Source organism: Macrotis lagotis, chromosome 6, assembly GCF_037893015.1.
Source record: "Macrotis lagotis isolate mMagLag1 chromosome 6, bilby.v1.9.chrom.fasta, whole genome shotgun sequence".
Taxonomy (NCBI): Eukaryota; Metazoa; Chordata; class Mammalia; order Peramelemorphia; family Peramelidae; genus Macrotis; species Macrotis lagotis.
The window spans coordinates 68,178,112-68,185,488 of NC_133663.1; the positions used below are offsets into that span (position 1 = coordinate 68,178,112).

The 7,377-nt window shown below is 40.1% G+C and overlaps 1 protein-coding gene across 6 annotated transcripts in view; it reads left to right on the plus strand.

The window, feature by feature from the left end:
- The window catches only part of NHEJ1 (non-homologous end joining factor 1), a 135,641-nt gene that overhangs the window by 65,128 nt on the left and 63,136 nt on the right, over positions 1 to 7,377 (plus strand). The gene's annotated exons all lie outside the window — the stretch shown is intronic.

Here is a 7,377-nt window from a genome sequence, read left to right on the forward strand (position 1 = left end):
CATATACGCACATCTGTTTTTGTCTACTGGTAGCCATCTGTAAGGTGGGGGAAAGAGGACACAAAAAAAAAAGAATAAAAAGAAATTTATACAGTAATTTTATTATATATTTGAAAGGAATAGTTAATTGTGTGATTAGTAAATTTGCAGTTTCATGTACAATCATCTTTTTATTTACTATATTATGAAAATGCTCATTTTATTAAGTAAAAAAATAAAATTAAGAGTTGTATTCTCTATGGAAAGTTAGGTATGACATAGTAATATAAATTGGGAGTTAGAATTATTTCAGGTTCCTAAAAAGACTCCCTGTATCATCTTTGGTGCAATTCCTGACAACCCTGGTACTTTCAGGTTCCTCTTTGTAAAATGGGTGACTACCTGAGCTGCCTGGATTTCTTTGGTTCCCCACCTTACTTATTAATGACATTTTCTTCCTCCTAGAATAAAGATACAGACATCTAGCTGCATTCTCCTGGCCTCTGCCCTGGCCCTTCTCTCTACATGGTCTTAGTGATTTATTAACTTCTATGACTCCAGTGCTCATTTTTAGGCAGATGACCCCAAAGTATGTGTAGCTGCCCTTGGTCTTTCTCCTGATCTTCTGTTTCCTATCACTACCTGCCTCTGGATGCTTCTCTTCCTATGGACAGCCTATAGACATTGAAAACTTAATGTGTTTAGAAGAAAATTCCTTCTGTGTCACTCCCCTCCTTTCCCTCCCAGATTTCCCCCTTTCCTTTTAGTTTCATGGTCCCTCTTCAGTTTAGATCTTCATTTTCTCTTGCTCAGTTATTGCATCTTCTTTTTCCTCTCTCCTAGTTGTCCTTGCTTCTGAAAGCACAGGTTTGACTCCATACTTCCACAGCTTAATAACCTGCAGTGACTCCCTGTTGTCTCCAGGGTAACTTTAAACTTCTCAGTCTGCCTCCCCCCCCCCCCCCACTGCTTTTTTCCCCTTTTTCTTAATGGTCCAGACAAACAGGCTTTCCCTCATGGCCTGCCCTGTTCTTTCTCTGTGCCTTTGCAGGGACTGCTCCTTATTCTTAGAGTTCACCCCTTCCTCATCTTTGCCTCATGATGCATCTCAAGTCCCACGTTCTCCCCTGCCTGCTGGTGGCCTGACTTTCCTCCTTGTGACCTCATATTGAACTGCCTTGCATTATTGGGTATCTATCATATTGTGCATGCACATTACTCATGAGCTACATATGCGGCCTTCCTTGGAAGGATGGAAGTTCCATCAGAACAACAGCTGTCTCCTTTTTTCTCTAGCCCAGAGCCTGAGGAGGGGGGAGTAGGGATGGGGGGGGGGGAGAGGATGTATATAACCTGCTATGTGCAAGACATTGTGCTCAGAACTTTTTACAGACCCACAGTAAGCACTTAATAAGGACTTGTTGACTGATGGAATGATTAAGAGTAATGGTATGGAAAGAGCCCTGGACTTGGAGTCACAAGAATCATTGGTTCAGATCCTACCTCCAAAACTTATTAGCAGTGTCACCATATGCATATAAGTCATTGATCTCACTGAGACAGGATTTCTTTAGTTATAAAATATTTAGACATAATACTTTTTGTAGAATATACCAATAGAGTTAAGAGTGTCAAATGAGATGCTGCATGTAAACCCTCTTGGTTCCACTTCTTACTCTCCTGATCTCTCACCCTGGTGATGCCTCTGCTGTACAACCCTTTATTCTGATTAGTCTCTGACACAAACCACCATTTAAAAAAATTTATTTTTAATAGTATTTTATTTTTCCCCAATTACATATCAAAATTTTTAGCATTATTTTTACAATATTTGAATACCAACTTTCTCTCCCCTCCCCTTTTCTGAAAATGGTAGGCAGTTTGATATAGTTTATACATATGCTATCATGTAAAATATATTTCTGTATTAGTCTCAGGTTTATAAGAGGCAGATTAAAAGGGGGGGAATCACATATAAGAATAAATTAATTGAAAAAATATGCTTTAATCTGTATTCAGAGTCCATCAGTTATCGGGATGTGGAAAGCATTTTCCTTCTCAAGTCTTTTGTTCTTGTCTTGGATCATTGTGTTGCTGAAAAGAACCTTTCAAAGTTGATCATTACTCAGTGTTACATTATTTTCTAGTTCTGCTCATTTCACTTTGCATCAGTTCATATGAGTCCATGTTTTTCTGAAATCTTGCCTTTTTCATAATTTCTTATTACACAAGAGCATTCCATGATATTCATATGCCATGCTTGTTCAGCCATTCCTCAGTTGATGGGTATTCCCTCAATTTTCAACATTTTACCATCACAAGAAGGGCTACTATAAATATTTTTGCACATATAGATCCTTCTTCCTTTTTACCCACCAGGTTATAGTCGTTCTGGACAAACCATCATTTAGGAAATGCCAGGACATATTCCTTTCAACCTTGGCTGTCTTCAGGCTCTGGAATTTTCCATTCTCCAGCCTCCTTGGTTTCCCTTATGAACCCTTCATATCCCCCCCCACCCCCATTTTCCAAGTCCCTTTTATTTATTGACTTCTTCCTTTAGATTAGAATATAATTTTCTTGAGGGACTGTCTTTTTTGCTTGAATGTGTATATCCAGTGCTTAGCAGAATGACTAGCACATAGAAAGGACTTAAATGTCCTTTTTATCTGTTTCTCTTCATAAATTTTAAAGCACTATATAAATGTTTGCTATTATTACTATGTGGGCCAATATATTGGCATTTTTCCTCATGTAGATTAAATTTATTATGGAGGGACCATCACCAATATCACCAGATTAACTTGATTGAGCATCTTTGAGAAGTAGTAGATACAGTGGGGATATATACATACATACATATATATTAATATTAAATTATAAAATATATTTTAAATTAAATATACTTCTGAAATTTTCAAATAGGAAAAACAAACCAGATGAACATGAATACTGTATACATTTGCATATATCAGATGAGCTCATTATTGTAAAGAGCTTAGCGTAGTGCCTGGAACATAGTAAACACTCTATAAATATTAGTGATCATTTTTATATAACACATTCATAAGTAACTATTTATCTTTTTTTTAAGGTTTTTGCAAGGCAAATGGGGTTAAGTGGCTTGCCCAAGGCCACACAGCTAGGTAATTATTAGGTGTCTGAGACTGGATTTGAACCCAGGTACTCCTGACTCCAGGGCTGGTGCTTTATCCACTGCCCTAGCCACCCCAGTAACTATTTATCTTGAGAGAAAGTCTGATATTACTTGAGATGAACTTAAGGTTAATTGGAGGATGTCATCCTAATGCTGTAGAGGTACAGATTCTGTTCTCTTTCTTGGTAGTCCTTAACCTTTTACATTTTTTTTTTTATTTTGAGGGGAATATACTCTAGTGTGGGTACATATTGATTGTGTAAAAAGAAAAATGTACCATTTTATTTTTTTTTAAAGAAAGACTTCCCAGAAGATATAGGTCATGAACTGAGACTGAAATTAGACAAAGTATGCTTTTTCATAAATTTTGGAAGGAGAGAGCAATTTGAACATTTCAATAACATCGCTGCAACTGATTGAAATCATCTTCAGTAGCTCACTTAGCTGTTGTTTTCCTTTGAAGCCTATATTGAATAAGTGCTCTAGGGTAGCTTTCTAATGGTGTAGCTGTGTGTGGGAGTGATAAAGGGGGGCTGAAGTGAAGAAGACCTTTTTTAAAGAGTGGTCATATATGACATGTCTTGAAGGAGAAACCAGCTCTCAGGGCATTCAGTCCCTAGGAACTGGCCAAGATAAAGAAGGACCAAATTGATTGTTGAGTTGTATTCTCAGTTTCACAGTGAATAAAAATGTGGACCTACATCCTTTAATTACTTCATAATCTTTGGAGTTACCAGTAATTCTGATGGGTAAGGGTTTATCTGAAGTCATCATATGGTCCCAATTTGTAGAGGTATCCTGATTTTCATTGGTAATTTTTTTTTAAAGATTTTATTTATTTTGAGTTTTACAATTTTCCCCCAATCTTACTTCCCTCCTTCCACCCCCCCCCCACAGAAGGCGATTTGCCAGTCTTTACATTATTTTCATGGTATACATTGATCCAAATTGAATGTGATGAGAGAGAAATCATATCCTTAATGAAGAAACATAAAGTATAAGAGATACCAAGATCAGACTATGAGATAACAGTTTTTTTTCCTAAATTAAAGGTAATAGTCCTTGGTCTTTGTTCAAACTTCACAGTTCTTTCTCTGGATACAGATGGTTTTCTCCATTGCAGATAGCCCCAGATTGTCCCTGATTGTTTGCACTGATGGAATGTACAAGCCCATCAAGGTTGCTCATCACCCTCATGGGTAAATATTGTTGAGTTATTAACTAGATTTAGTTGTAATTCCATTTCTATCCAGAACAAAAGTCATCATTAGTAGTCATCATGAGTAGTCCTCCAAGGGAACTGTCAAGAGACAAGATGGGGAAGTAGAACTTTGTCTGAGGGGCCTTGAATGTTGTTTTCTGAGGGAACTCCAATAATTGCTTTGGTTCCTTTTCCTTATAATCAGTTGTGGGAAGGAAGCAATATGGGTATTTTCCTTTGTCTTCATCTTTATTTGTTTTTTTTTTCCTTCCTAATGGTCTAGAACCTTAAAAGCATGAGACATTCTCACATTTTCTGCTCATTACCCTAGTGTTCTGATAATGCTTTAGAGATCCAAAACTGGTCCAGTTGTGCCTGCCCTTGTTGGAGCTGTCCAGGTCTGACCAATAGTTATTGACAACCTGAGAGCCTCTCATCCCTGAAACTGCTCTTGAGGTCTTTGGCTTGAATCAAGTGGCCCTTGTTATGGCCCCATATAGAGTTCAGAATGTCACTTTTCAGTTTGTCCACATGTGTAAATATATGTTTCTGTAGATATAAAAATTGAGAGAGTCTGTTAGTCACTTTTTTTTTCTATACCCCTTTTCATGGAGCAGGCTAATGAGATGCATGTCATTAAAGGTCTGATGTTTTGTGGAATGGGAGTCTTTTAAACTGGATGTGCCTGGCTTAGTCATGGCAAATATTTACCAAAAAAAAAAAATAGGGACATACCATATAAAATTAGAGTTCTGAAAATAGTACTGAGAGAGGGAGAACCAAAAAAACCCGGGACAGAAAATACAGCCCAGACTGTTCAGGAGAGAAGGAAAAAGAGATAAAATGAGAGAAACCTCGGCAATAAAAACAGCATCTTGGTAAACAGACTATAAAAAAAATTGTGACCTGCTTTCTGGCAGCCCTGGCGGCTGTTGAGCAGGCGAAGGTGGCGGAGCCGGCGTCTGTGTGGACATGCGGTGCCCAGGGCGCACGGCTCCCCCGGCTGCGTAGGGCGTTAAATTTAGCCACATAATGATGGGCCTGAAGAGCAGCCTCTTGTTGACCACATAGTAATTACTGCCTCGCTCTATGAATTTTATTTTGCTTATTTTGTTTCCTTCTCCTCTGGCACGAAGGCATCCTGGGGAGGGGGAAGTCCCACTCCCATAACCCTCCCTCATAAGCAAACCACAGTCTTTGAGGGGGCTTGAAGCTTTAGACCATGAGGGGGAGAGTTGGGTTTTCTGGTTGATCAGGGAAAGGAAAAAGGCTCATGGTGCCCAACATCCTCAGTTTATCATTGGGAAAGGCCCATGTGGGACTTGCAATACCTCCTACTCACAGCTACTGGAGAAAATGACTGTCCTCAAGACTTTGGTCTACATATGACTCTTAAGAAACTGGGCCTTCTTAACGTTCACAGAGCTAGGCTTCTGGGTATTGTTAGGTATTTTTTTTTTATTCTTTAAGTGGCTTAACTCTAAAGTTCTCTGCCTGATCATCACCTTTCTAGACTATTGAGATCTTTACAATACCATATATAACAAACTTTTACAACAGCTGGCATTTTTATAGCATTTTAAAGTTTACAAAGCACATATGATTGTTATTTCATGAACCTAGTATCATTTCTGAACTAATGATCCCTGGTACAAGTAAAGATCTGCTTCAGGTGATGTTGCTCTGTTGTGGTGACCATTTAATAATTGTACTTTCCATGGACTTTAGGCACTGAAGCCTGCCTGGACCAGGCTTTACGGCACTGCTAGGGTTGCATAGCATGATTATAATCCTATATCCCAAGTGTTCCCCCATCACTCTAAGATGCATTATTACTTCAAGAACTGGCTGTATCCAGAATCATGAGGACAGAGTAGGAAACCCTTGATCCCAGGCCAAAACCATCTGGTTGGTGTGGGAAAGGAGATGGTTGAAGGGCCATTGGAGGAGTTGTATAGGCCAGACAGGAGGGTCAAGAGGGATGAAGATCCTGAATGGTGAACTAGGCTGTCACCTGTGCCCCCATAGTGGCTCTTGAACCAAGGAAATAGTGGAAAAGGAAAAGCAAACAGGAGCTGAAGTTCAAACTTCTGGTCTGTCCCTCCTTTACCAAGACTGTCCTGTTTGTGTCTGGGGTGTGGGATGATTCCCAAGGCCAATGTGTTGGGGGAGGCCTCTTGCTGCCCTTATTTTCCCAAAACAAAGGAAGCTCCTTGCATTGCTGGAAGTCGCGTGCTTGGAGGCTGAGTTTGTTATTGCCTGATAACCCGGCCACTGGTCCCTGCCCTTCTCTTCACCCCGACAGCCTCGGGTGCAGTGGGAGCAGCTTCCGGCCCCCTCATCCCAGGCAGCAGATCCACTTTCCACCAGAATCCAGAGGGATTTTGGAAAGGGAGCGTCTTGTGGTCTTCAAACCTATTGTGCTGGAGCTATTTCAGGTAGATTCAGGGATTGGGCCCCAGTGCTGCACAGAAGTGATAGACAGGCAAGGGAATTATTAAGGAAGCTGGGGAAGCCCATGGGGAATAGTTAATTAGCCTTTCATTGCCAAGGCCTTCCAATGTGGTCTTAGCATTCAGGTCCAGAGCTGTACTAGATGACCCCAGGGGCCCTTCCAATTCTAAGAGTCTGTTAATAAACTCAAGCCTTGAGGCAGACCAGGGAGGAGGCTGTCTGGCCAAGGTGAAGGAGGGCTAGGTTTGGAGCTGCAGGACCTGGTTTTAGTCCTGCCTCTGCCATTACTACCTTGTGGGAGCTTGTGCAAGTTACTTAACTTTTTCTCAATTGGTAAAATGAGGGAGTTGTCCTTGGTCTTCCCTTTAAGATTTAGATTTGTAAGCCTATGGCTAGGGCTATTTTTTTTTTTTTTGAATTGAAGTCCTTTGTTTTTATATCACCACCATTTCACACTCCATCCTGAGATTGCTTTCTTGGTGTGGTATTGGTTACAAATCCAGATCCCAAGATTTAGGGTGTTAAGGAGTATGTTTTAAAGAGTGGTGATGGTGAGGGAAAGATATTTAATCTGTCCTGTCCTGTG